The sequence below is a fragment of the Fundulus heteroclitus genome, chromosome 20 (assembly GCF_011125445.2).
Source record: "Fundulus heteroclitus isolate FHET01 chromosome 20, MU-UCD_Fhet_4.1, whole genome shotgun sequence".
In the NCBI taxonomy this organism is placed as follows: domain Eukaryota; kingdom Metazoa; phylum Chordata; class Actinopteri; order Cyprinodontiformes; family Fundulidae; genus Fundulus; species Fundulus heteroclitus.
The window spans coordinates 47,312,478-47,326,142 of record NC_046380.1 but is presented as its reverse complement, the minus strand read 5'-3'; the positions used below and the strand labels follow the sequence as shown (position 1 = coordinate 47,326,142).

The window sequence follows — 13,665 nt, the reverse complement described above, 5'->3', positions numbered from 1 at the left end:
CAAATTATTCTTACACCTTCCGCAACAGGTTGCTGTCGTAAAAATGGACATGGCTACGACAGACTTCCCATCTCCTCCGCTTATACAGCCGTGATCTAATCTTGTTTACATGAAATAAGCCTGCTCTGGAGCAGGCTCAAGCTGGCGCACTTGTTGCTATGACAACAAGTGCAGGAAGTCTTTCGAAGAACCAAACGATCCAAGATCATGCCAAATCGTCAACAATGAAATCCTGCTAACTGAGTTAGCGACGTACGAAGAACGGACCCCAGCAGAGGTTCGGTAAAATAATATTTATTAACAAAATCCAAAAACCAAAAAGGGCAGAGAAACAAACAGTCCAGTTGGGCAGACAAGGCAGGAACAGACAGAAACAGGGTGGCTCAGATCTCTGGGGACAAAAATCCAAAAGTAAACCAATAAACAAAACTTGCAGGAGGAGACTCACCCATACTCAAACAGACGACCTGGCACTGATGTCTGGTCCCAGCAGTTTATATGGAGGTGGAGGCAGGTGAAACCGGTGAGAGGTGATTGCAGCAGGTGTGCAGAGTAAGTAATTAGACCAGACATCAGTGCTGAGGCTCAAAACAAGAACACATCAGACAAATCTAAATAGCTGACAAGACAAGTGGACAGAAACAAACTACACACGATCTAATAAAGAACAAAACAACCCTGGAGTACAAACCTAAAACAGAAAATAAAGCTAAGACTAAAACTGATGACAAAACAGGATAAACTAAACAGTAAACAAGAACCTAGACAAAACAAAACTCAAAGCAACCAGAGACCTAAGGAAGGAGGGCAAAATACCTTAAACATAAACCAGAACAGAACGTGACAAAGGGTCCTTTCACCTTGTTTTTTTATCTATGTATGTATTTTATATTTGCAAAATGTGGATGTTGTGATGCAAACTGGCCAAGTTCTTTATTTTGGGCTGAATTGAAAATATTCATGACTAAAAGACATTCCTTTTAAAAATTGGAGCAACCGGTGTCATTTTTCTCACTGTTGACTCCCATTTAAAATAATTTTTTACACTATTATCATTGCAATTAGATTTTCTCACCTGCTAGTTTTACAGTCCATTCAAAGTTTTATATTTCAATATTTTCCACTTGGAAAAGATAGCTCTGTGTACTGTAAACCTTCCAATTTAGATACGTGGGATACCTTTTGAAAACTTTTTGTGTCAAAAGGTAAAATAAAAATTAATTTGAATATGTGTTGCTGCCAAGTTTTGACAGTCCCCTATAACGCTAATTCCAGGCAAGGTTTATTTACTTGAGTGTTAGTAATGAAACTCTGCATGTCAAGATAAAATATTTGCAGCAACTTGGAGCATGCCTCACAAAATATTATCTTAGATGACTAGATGGACTTGTTGGTTTTTGCTGCTACGTTCATTATCAGACGATCACTCAAACTTCCCCACTCTTTACCCACAAAAATATTCAAATAGTCACCCAAATATGTATTTAGTAACCAGATAAAACTACTGTTTTTACTTGATTTCCTGGAAATGATTCTGTGTGAAAGACAAATCAAAATATCCAATGAAATTTCAAATGTTGAACATAAAGTCATAATTAATTTTGTTAATTTTTTTACATATGGGATTTGCTTTCATATTATTTTTGAAATGTAGAAAATTTTACAATTTTACAACTTTTAAAATAGAACTACAGCCAGTTTTTGCTGCTGGTCTTATCATTAAGTCAACAATGAATTTTGAAAATGTACAACCCTTCTAAACTCTTCCTCTCCTTTCTCATTTAGCTTTTCTTGCTGTTTGAATTACTAAATTAATGGGACATTAAAGGTTTAATCTGCTTTCCAAGCTGAACGGCCAAATAAATTTGGCTGATCAAAGAACAAAAACACAAAAAAGAAATAAAATATTTCTGCAGTAAAGCATACTCTGCTGTATCTTTTGCTATAAGTGGACATCCTTTGTTAAACCAATCGGACCATAGTTTCAATGGTTTTGTCACGTCAGACGTGTTAAATGAGATGCATTGTGGAATTGAGATGGTGAAGGTGGACAGATTCCAAATGTGTGTACAGTTGGTCAAGTGTGATGTAGCGGGCGCCAAACTGGCCACAATGCAGGCCGATAAATATCTCCTTGGACCCATTTCCATAAGGAAACAATGCGATTGACACAATTTAATCTGTCTATATCTGAGCCATGATGCAATTAATATCTGGTAAATGGTAAATGGACTGAACTTATATAGCGCTTTTCCAGTCATGTTGACCACCCAAAGCGCTGTACACTATAGCCACATTCACCCAGTCGCTCTCACTAACGCACACACATTTATACACCGAGACGCAGCTCGGTAGGCAACTTGGGGTTAAGTGCCTTGCCCAGGGGCACATCGACATGTGGCAGGGGGAAGCTGGAATCGAACCCACAACCCTCAGATTGCCAGACGACTACTCAACCCACCAAGCCACAGTCGCCCCTATATATAGGGGCGACTGTATATAGGGGCTAGAGGTTTTCTAATATAGTAGAAAACCTCTAGAATTTAGTAACATGTACACACAGACAACCCACATTAAGTTATCCTTGCTGAGACATTGTTGATATTTTGGGTCTTAAGCATTAGTAATTGGAAGCAAACAGACAGAGAAAAAGAAAAACAAGATTTGTTCCAGTACAACCCATTTTAACAAAAAGGTTTTCAATGTCTTGCATCAGCCTCTTGTCTGTGATTTACCTATTGGATTTTGTAACAATACAAACATAAATGTTGAAGTATTAAATTATCTCGTAGATGAAATTGGTTTAAAGTGCAATACTCAACTCTGACTGAAGGAAGAAGACAAGAATTTCACAGACAAGACTGAGATCTCCCAGGCAGATGTTCCAGTGATATTTATTGGAATGATTCAGATGCTGTGTCTCGCAGAGTTCAAACACTGTTTTATTTTGCTTGCTTTTCTCTGCATCAGATGTCTCATGCTCATACAGTCCCTTTTTTGATGCACAAATCTTTTCCTCACTTTGATAGTAGATTAACAAGACAAGCCACATATCCACGTGAGGTTGTAAGCAAAGTGTGTTTGTGAATGTGTATGATGTATGTTCAAGTATTCCAGCAATGTTTCACATTATTCAGTTCCATTCAGTTTTTGTTATATTCACAGTCCATGTCATCTGAAGGCATTAACCAAAGTCAGTTCTATTGGATCATACAGACAGATTGGTTAAAAGTTTTCTGTCTAGGGAAACCCAGCAGATTGCATTGTGTCATTGACTGTCTAGCAACAGTGGACAGTCGCTGCATGGTGTCATTGACTTTGCAGCAATCCAGCATGCAGAGCATGCATGTAGCGACAGTGGAAGGGAAAACTCCCCCTTCAAAGGAAGAAAGCTCCAGCAGAACCAGGCTCATTATGAACAGCCATCTGCCATAAGCAAATACACATAGGGGACAAGGAAGCACTAATCCAGTATTTTCTATCTGAGAGAACAGTAGAAGGATAATTAGACTCACAATCAACTTTCCTTGCCAGGTTTGTGGGTACAAACAAGGAATATTGTATTGCATTGGGTTCCAATACAATTCCAATTGTGTAACAAAACAACCAACCCCCCCCCCCCCCCAAAATAAATAAATAAATAAAAACAGGCAGACAAGTAGCAGCAAACTGTCATGGTACAGTTTTGGGCCTGTTTTACTTGGGACATTTTCCAGACTTTTCCACCTCGCATCCAGCCCAGTTACCCCCAGTCATCACTCCACTCCAGCTCGCTTCCACCTGCTGCCTCTAAATAGGTTTACTTAGTCCACCTGTCCACCAGCTACTTAAACCCTCCCCAGCCAGCTTTTCCCCGCTGGAACGCCTTCTACCTCTTCCTTCACCTACCTATTTACCTCGTGGCCTTCCACGCCGTCTCCTTCGGCTCACGCCTGCCTAGCTCTCCCTCTTCGTGCCCAGCCAGCCTTTCTCCAAGCAGCGAGAGCCCTCACTGCTGAGCTGCCAGCTCCCTGCAACCCCAGCGTTCATTCGCCAGCCCTGGCTCCCTTTGCCTACCCGGCCTCGCAGCAAACCACCACAATTCTTGTGTTTTGTTCAGGACTATTGATAGTGTTCTTAATGTGCCCCAGATTAATGCATCTGCTGCTGTGTGTCAAAAATTTCTTAATTTCTTAATTGAAAAGATTACATCAACTAGAGCTTCAATTCCATATTCTGGTGCTGACCCATCAATCTCTGTTACTCGCTCGGCTGTTTTTAACCAGTTTGAGCCTGTGACTCTGTCTTCTTTAAATAAGATTGTCGGTAGTTTAAAGCCTGCAGGCTCTCTATACGATGCTGTCTCTCCTCGACTTTTCAAGGAGGTCCTTCCAACTTGAGCCACTCTGTTCTTGCTACTGTTAAAGGCATACTATGCAACATTTTTCAGTAAATTAATGTGCTCCATACCGTTTTGGATGATTAAATGAGTCATTTCAGGTCGAACAAAGGTTTTCTCGGCCGCCCTGGTGGTCTGTGGGAGAAATACCGCACTTGCATTAGCGTACCGCGAGCGAGCTATTTTTAGAAACATAACGTCACAATGACGTCACATCACGTGGTACGCAGTAGGGCAAGCTTGCATAGTCCGCCGCTGTTTCGCTGTCAAAGAGACATGCGTTAGCCTAGGTTTTACTCGTTAAAACGACTGCTTTGTTGTGTAGGCAGTCGGCAGGTTTTTTTTCATCCAAACAGAGTATGGCTTGCAAATACTGCATTCAGATGAATTAAATCAAAATGCTGCAGCCTTCGGCAGAAATTACTAAACATCACAGAGGGATTGAAGAAAAACAAATAAAAAGTGTAATATTTTAGCCTAAAATATTTAGGCTAAAGTATTTAGACTAAAATATTAGAGTTAGTAAGTGAGGTGTAAAAAAGAGACGAAATGTTTTTGTCTCTTTTCTTTCCAGCTTCTGGGAGGTGATGGAAAAGTTTATTTTGATCATAATCATCATGAATGTCATAATTATTTAAAGAGCACTTTAACACGAGGTAAAACAAAGTGCCAAACATCAGAAATACATCAGATAAGAGATAACAACTAATAAAATAGCACTAGGTCTAAATTGTGTATAATTAGCCTAAAAAGTAGATTGGAATATGGAATATGTTGACGTTTGTTAAATTCAGGTTATCTTTTTTTATTATTATTTCAGTTAACGTCTCCTGTTGACGTGAGTTCAGTTTGACATTGGCATCTGTTTAGTTCAGTTTGTCTGCTGTTGAAAACAATTGTTTATGAATTTGCTTTAATGACAGCTCAATTTTAAAACTAAGCCCTCTGTCCGTGATGTTTCAGTAAAAGTAGCATGTAAGATGGAAATATTTGGATGGATATTTTATGAATAGGCCTTTTTTATGAATGTACTTTGTTAAAAGAAATACAATAAAAAACATGTTTTTTGCTATCAGTTGTTTTTGAAACACAGCATTCTAGGAACACAAAAGAAAGATGCATTTACTGCAGGGACCTGTGTGGGGTAGGTTTGTGGTTGGGGGGGGGGGCGTGGTTATCTTTACCTATAGGGTAGGTCATGCGTGACGTCAGCGCTACATCCGGGCACTGTGGTTGGCAAAAAACAGAGCTGCTCTCGTCTACAACATGACAAAACGGGTGATTTAGAGCGTACTTTTACTTCGTTTATTTTTGGAATCTAAGCAATGCCTACGACTTGTTGCGCTCCCGGTTGCACACAGAGGCATTCCAAATCGTTGGATGTATGTTTCTGTCGTTTACCGAAGGACGAAGGACGAAGAAAAAAATGGATATTTTCAATGAAAAGAGCGCAGGCAGACCCTCCATATATATATATATATATATATATATATATATATATATATATATATATATATATATATAAAGTACAAAGAGTAGGGCTGGCTTTCACATGTTATTCAACTCAAATTGTTAGCAAGGAATACAAGTTGGTTCACTTTATGAGGTTTTAAGGCAGCCCTGGTGCACGTCACAACATTCCCTCCAGAACTGAAAATCCGTTCAGAAGGGGAGCTGGTGGCTGGGATACATAAGTACTTTCTAGCAAGTAGGCTTAGTCTTGGAAATGGATGCTCACTGTCCTTTCACCACAGCAACGGGTTACATTCAGAGTCTGCATCTGGTGATTCCAAATATCTCTCCAACTCGCTTTCTACCTTTTCCTTTTCAGTGAGATGTTTTGAGGCAGTAGGGTACTGTTTCTTGAAGAAGCTCCCCAACGATTTCCGCTGCTTTTTCCCAGCTGGTTTATGTTCTCCACTGCCATCTTCTGTACCTGTTGACACTGCACCTGTAACAGAGGGTGGCCGGGGGGATTCTGAGACAGAGGGGTGCACGAATAAGTTCTAAAGACAAAAAGTTTTATGTATTAAAACAAAATAATTCTACATGTTCTACATGTTTTTAGTACATATGTAGTTTTCCATATGCCACTTGGACACAGATTATAATTAATGTATACTTTTTTAAAGTAAAGGATTTTAATAACTAAATGAAAAACTTCCATTAGTTTAAAAGGAAGCAATCTTTATCAACCCACCTGGTACTTCCGTAGCCCCTGCGTGGAATTGGCCAGCATCCATGATTTCAGACACTGCTCTTGTTTTGATGGTTTCAACTCTGTCTTCCTTAGTATATGCCAACTTGAATCTGGGGTCAACCAAGGTAGCTATGTCAAGCATGTTTTCTGTGTCAGGATCTGAATATTTTTCATCAAGGTATGCCATGATTTTGGTCTTCATTTCTTTTGTGAGTGTTGTGTCTTCTTCACTCACATGCCGGTGTTGAGAACGGAGCAGATGGAGCACAGGCTTTACATATGACACAGTGACATATGACTCTCCAGAGAGGCTGTCTGTTAAGTCCACCAGAGGACCTAACGCTTCATTCATAGACTCCCAGACCTCTATGTCCTGCCACTGCGGTACCAGGTGCCGTGTCTGTTTGTCTGCAGCCAGGACTTTGGAGATGGGCTTCTGTTGCTCCAGCACTCTTGCTATCATTTTTTGTCGAGAGCCCCATCTGGTTGCAGACTCTGTGCATAGTTTGTGAGTGGGGACCCCAAACTCTATTTGAGCCTCAGCCAGATCTCTCTTCTTTTTCCAGGAATAGCTAAATGCTGCCACAACTTTTTTGCACACAGCAACAGCCCTTTCCACTCGCTTGTCTTTGGATGCTGCACCTTAAATGAAGATTTTAAAAGTTATTTAAAAAGACAAGCAAGCCATAATTTGTATTATTAAACGCCATGTTTTAAATCATAACTTTTAAACCATGGACCATAATGATATTTCTTACACATTATTTTAAATGTTAATAATTTAAATTTTAGTATTTATCGTGATAACTTTCAAGTTTTACACTATATCATAATTCTTCAGACATTTGGTTTGTGTGCCAAACCCTGGTTAATAAAGCTGATTCTAATTTAATTCAGTAAAAAACTACTCAGCGATGGCAGAGTGTAGACGGTACCCAAAACACCGAAGCCGAGTCCCGTGATTGAGTGCTGTGGCTTTCACGATGTTAGCACCGCTATCAGTTGTAATGCACACGTGTTTTTCTTCATTCAGACCCCATGACTCCAACAGTTCTGTCAAATTTTTATCGACCCTTTTTTTTTCTATCGCGCCACACGTCTATCGATCGATATATATTGTTATTGAATTATCGTCCAGCCCTAGTTTGAATATTGAATTCTGGACTGGAAGTCAGCTATATCGAAACAGTCATCACAATCCAGCGTCTGCTACCGATCAATCATTGTCTGTGTCGTGTTCTGCTTTGAAAAGAGAGACCTTTCCTCCATCTGGTGGACGTTGTGTGTAATTGCAGCATTATTGTTTAGATGAGGGACACAATTTCCCATCTGCTGGACATTGTGTGTAATTAATTCAATTCAATTCAATTCAATTTTATTTATATAGCGCCAAATCATGAAACATGTCATCTCAAGGCACTTTACAAAGTCAAGTTCAATCATATTATACAGATTGGGTCAGATTATACAGATTGGTCAAAAATGTCCTATATAAGGAAACCAGTTGATTGCTTCAAAGTCCCGACAAGCAGCATTCACTCCTGGGGAAGCGTAGAGCCACAGGAAGAGTCATCTGCATTGTCCATGGCTTTGCTGCAATCCCTCATACTGAGCAAGCATGAAGCGACAGTGGGAAGAAAAACCACCCATTAACGGGAAGGAAAAACCTCCGGCAGAACCAGGCTCAGTATGAACAGTCATCTGCCTCGACCGACTGGGGTTACAGAAGACAGAACAGAGACACAACAAGAGAAACAAAAAAGCACAGAAGCACACATTGATCTAGTAATCTGTTCTACATTAGATGGAAGTAGCGGGTGAGCCGTCTTCTCTGGATGATGTCACAGTTAACAGAACGCCAGACCAGTTGTACCTACTATGAAGAAAAAGAGAGAGAGCAAAAGTTAAAAGCTGAAATGACGACAGTCATTTCAATGTAATACAATGCAAAACTGGAGAACAGTAGACTGAAGAACAGTAGAAATCAGTAGAGTGAGAAAATTAGACCCTGATGTCCTCCAGCAGCCTAGGCCTATCACAGCACAACAATAGAGATAGCTCAGGGTATGAGCCACTCTAACTATAAGCTTTGTCAAAAAGGAAAGTTTTAACATTAGTCTTAAAAATAGATAGGGTGTCTGACTCACGGACCAAAACTGGGAGTTGGTTCCACAGGAGAAGAGCCTGATAGCTAAAGGATCTGCCTCCCATTCTACTTTTAGAGACTCTAGGAACCACCAGCAGACCTGCAGTCTGAGAGCGAAGTGCTCTGTTAGGAACATACGGGGTAATCAGAGCTCTGATATATGATGGAGCTTGATTATTAAGGGCTTTATACGTTAGAAGGAGAATTTTAAATTCTATTCTTGATTTAACAGGAAGCCAATGAAGGGAAGCTAAAACAGGAGAAATATGATCCCTCTGGTTGATTTTCATCAGAACTCTTGCTGCAGCATTTTGGATCAGCTGAAGACTTTGAACTGCATTTTGTGGACTTCCTGATAGTAAAGAATTACAATAGTCCAGCCTTGAAGTAACAAATGCATGGACTAGTTTTTCAGCATCACTCCTGGACAGAATGTTTCTAATTTTGGCGATATTCCGGAGGTGAAAAAAGGAAACTCTGCCTCCATCTGGTGGCCAGGATAGGTAGTTGCAGTCACGGTTTAAAAGACAGCTGAGATCGCTCAGTGTCCTGGAGGGACCATTTTGAAAGTCAGTTTCTTAAAAACTTGCCTTATGGTTACGCCCTTTTGATACTTTTAATTTAATTTTATTTATTTTTATTTTGAACTTATTATCATATCTTATTTTTATTCCTTTTGGGAATTTTTTTTTTTTTAGTAATTTTTTTCTTTTCTTTTCATACCTCTTCCCCTTTCTGCTCATCATAAGTGGTCAAAATTGAGCTGTGATTTTGTAACTAAGGTTGCAATTTAGCAGTTTTAACTTTCATTCTTTGCCACCTCTGAAGTTCCAAACACTTTGCTATTTTCCACACATGTGTAGAGCACCTGTTCTTAAATAACTTACATTACAAACAAAGCCACAGCTTTATCACTTAATTACTGGCCGAAAGGTTAGTGGTCCATGTCACTCACAGTTATTATTCTAAAAGTTAAACAAGCATATTAAACGTTCCTAAACATAGGAGTTGTAAGTCGCAGGGTTGATTTTCCCCTGTGCAGCCTAATTAAACGCACGTATTTGAACACACTTCCTGCAGTAAAGTGTCAGTCATAGTGCGTGTTGCTGTTAACAGTTAAAGTGAAACCACTTAACAGTTGTTGTTAGCAGTTGTTGTAAGCCAAAGGGTAGATTGGTGGCAGATGCCCTATGTGAATTATCTGCGTTATACCACTGAAGGTTAATGCTAGAAACTGATCTGCGTAACAGAGAGACTGAAAGCCGTGTTTTAGCTGGGGAAAAAGTCAGGGAGCTAGAACAGAGAAGTGTTCAGGGCAGCTGTCATCTCAAGGAGGAGCGAGAGGAGGATCGCATTAGCTTGCAGACAGAAGGATCTAAATGTGAGAACCCCAAAGGAAAACTTGGGGACTACACCTGAAGGACATTCGATGAATTGGGCCCTCAGGCATCTTCTTAACGAAGGGTAAGCGAAGGAGGACAAGACAGATGTAGCAGTGTGGTTCGGGAAAAAGTGCCTATACAACTTAGGGCGGGAAATAGGACTGATTCACATGATGTAACTCATGGAACAACACCTGCTTCCCATCTGACCCCTGACACTGTATGCTAAGATATTTCCCCCCCACCAGGGCGACGGGAGCACCGTTCATGGGACACAGGTGAACCCCACCCCAGGTAGGAGGTCAGAACTGGAGCCCCCTTTTCATCATGGTTATCGCAGGCAGGAGTCCTCTGGAGAGGACTCAGATGGACCAGCCATGATCCCTGAACAGGGACTGTAGATGCGTCAACTTGAGTCCCTGGCCCGAGACATAGAGCATTTTGATCCTAGCAATACAGAATCCACCATTGATGACTATCTCAGAGAGGTAGAGCGCTGTCTGCTAGACTTATATAACCCCTCTGCTCGAGAAAAGTTGAGGCTTATCTGGAAAACCACGTCCAGAAGTGTCCATGTTTTCATAGAAAGCCTCCCCCCAGCTACACGTGACCGTTATTCAGCTCTTTGTCAGGCTTTAAGAGAAGAATATTCTGTGTTTACAGACCCAGCTTCTGCGACTCTTGAAGCTTTTGCAATTCAGCAAAAGAGAATTGAAGCACCCAAGGAGTACTACCGCCGTTTGCGGGCTGCTTACTTTCAGGGACGAAATGCTCCCGGCTTGGAGGAAGACCACACTTTCAAATCTTTGTTCCTCCACAACCTTCATGAAAGCGTGCGTTATGAGGTTACCATGCATTGTAGAACCAAGAGACTTACCATGCAGGAAATCAGGAAATACACGCAGGTTGCATGGGAAACACGTGTCCGGCCCAACAAAGGAGCCAACAGTGATAAAAAGGTTCTACAGATTCAGACCGAACCAGAAAAGAGCTGAGGTCTGGAGGGACATGAGATGCCTCCCGTCAAACCTAAAACTAGGTTTGGGTCCAAGAAGCAACATGGTTTTGAGCCGCAGTAGAAGAAAGCTTCTCAGGATAGGAGAGGTCAGCATGACAGCATGGAAGGTGAGAGGTTTCAAAAGCGGCACAGGCCGGATCCAGCCCAATACGGTAAGCAAACCGACAGGTTGGAAAAGCCGAAAAGCACACATGACAACAAAGGCTGGAACCTGGGCACAGAGGAGTCAATGAGAAAGGAGATGGAGGAGACTTTTCGCAGGTTGCTAGCCGAAACAGTGCGTCAGATAGCGCCGCAGCCGTCCCAGCCACCATCTAATCCTGTCGACCCTCCTGGGAAACCAGGCCCAAAACCCCTGTCAGCATGACTAGGCGTGGACCAGGCTCCCCCTTCTAACAGAGTTTATCTGATTAAGGGGGGGAACCAACCGAAAAACCCCTTTTCTAAGGTTTCTGGTGAGCTAAACCATCATGAAAATGGCATCGCTTATACTGCTCAACAGTTATCGGAGGATGTGTGACTGCAAATGCTCTTTTAGACACGGGTTCCGAGATCAGTCTGATGTGCTCAGATTTATTTGATGAGGTGACCAGAGCTATGGTGTCTCTTGGGAAACCGTTCCAGGTGGAGACCTGTAACGTGGGCATTACCAGCTACACTCAGAATCAGTCATGCATCACCAAACGGGCGTGGTTAGACATCACTTTCCGTGACATGACCCTGGTGCATCCCATCTACATCTGTACTTTGGACACACAACCTTTTCTTGTGGGTCAGGATCTGTTGAACAGGTTAGCTCCACTCATCGACTGCAATCATGGTCATCTTTGGGCCCAAGTGGGGACTCCCAAGCCTCTTACTTCTGGAAGTGGACCGTGCGTCCCTATCCACCAGGTGACCTGCTCAGAAGAGCCCAAAGAACTTTTAGCACCATTTCTGCCTTCAACAGAGCCGATTTCCAAATCCTCTGACACACCACCGCTTCTCAGCGATCAGAGAACTTCTCTCTGCAGCCATACATCTTTCCTCTGCTCACTAAAACTCTGGAGTTGAACCCTATAACCCCAGAGTGGCCGAAGGTGTGCACCTGGAAAGCACATTCATGCCAGATGTGCTGCTGGCTACTTGGTCGGAGAAGTCTGCAATCAGCAGAGATCTGTACAGCTCTCTGTGCCGTGAAAAGCCCCATCTGGCTGAAACAAAACACAGCCACTACCTGCTCTCAGCAGACTGGCCTCGCCGGCTTCTGAAAGCAACGGGTGTGTGCATACTTTATGCACAGATTGGCACAAGACAGCTCTCTCATCCTTTCAGCATTGTGGAGAATTTACATCCTCCAGTATTTGTTGGTGCTGATCTTCTGGTACGGCTGGGTGCACAGCTGGACACTTGTAACCAGGTCCTGTGGGCCCAAGCTCACGTGACCCCAAGTTCCTTCCTGGGCACCCCTGAAGCCATGCGATCAGGGCAGACCATCCCACAGGCTTGCCAGGTGGCTAGCGAGACAAACATGCTAATACCACCACAGACTGCAGGTGTACCTATTAGATTAGCCATCCTGAAAGGACAACAAATACAGAGCACACAGGTTTTCCTCCAACCCCTTTCTTACTTCCAGGAATCCAACCTGGTCATCCGGGGCACACCCCTGCTTAAGCTGAACAACTGCTCAGCTTACCTTTTAGTGGAGAATCCAACCCACATGCCGACCCAAGTGGTGGTGAAGAAACCTCTTGGGGTGCTCATCGAAAGCTCTTTCCACGACCTTGAGCTGAGCATTCCCGTCATTGGAGACCTGCCCTTATCCTTGACCGGCAGACAGGACTCTCCAGACACCGTGTTTACTTTTCCTTCCAACATGATCCAAATCAGGCGACATGAAGCTCGGCCTGCTGGATCCATTTGTGGTGCTACGCTTGAAGCTGAAGGAAACCTGTTGATGTATGCGATAGCAACCAACCCAACAGAACCGGGACTCACACACTGAGCCCTACCCTGGTTTCAAAACAGAAATTATGCAGCAGCTGGGAAAAGCTGATGCACTGACCACTGAAACGCAGGAAACAGCACTTAAAGAGTTGCTCCATGAGTTTCAGCCCATTCAGCCCAAAGATTCAAACAAACTTGGGATCACATTGACACACATCCATGACTCACCAGTAGGAGGACACAGAAGCTGCAAAGCTAATCTGACAACTCCCCAACAGGTGACGTCCCGGCCTTCAACGGCCCAGGACAACCAGGAGTATGTACAAGGCTGCTTAACCTGCTGCCAGTTACAACCCACATGACCACTAGACCGAGCCCTGATTCAGCAAAGGGGGGTTACATTTCCATGGTCACATTTGCAGACTGACCAGAACGGTCCAGTCCCTCAAATCGTCAAGAGGTAAGAGATATCTTTTGACAATAACAGGCAGCTTCACAGAATGGGTCGAATGTTTGCCGGCACCGAATGACACCGCTGTCACCACAGCAGTCCTGCTGCTAAATCATGTTTTCAGCCGGTGGGGCCTTCCCCTGTCCATCGACTCGGACAAA

The 13,665-nt window shown here is 42.6% G+C and overlaps 1 protein-coding gene across 4 annotated transcripts in view; it reads left to right on the top strand.

The window, feature by feature from the left end:
- epha8 (eph receptor A8) overlaps positions 1-13,665 on the top strand; it is a 348,864-nt gene that overhangs the window by 24,054 nt on the left and 311,145 nt on the right. The window lies entirely within an intron of this gene.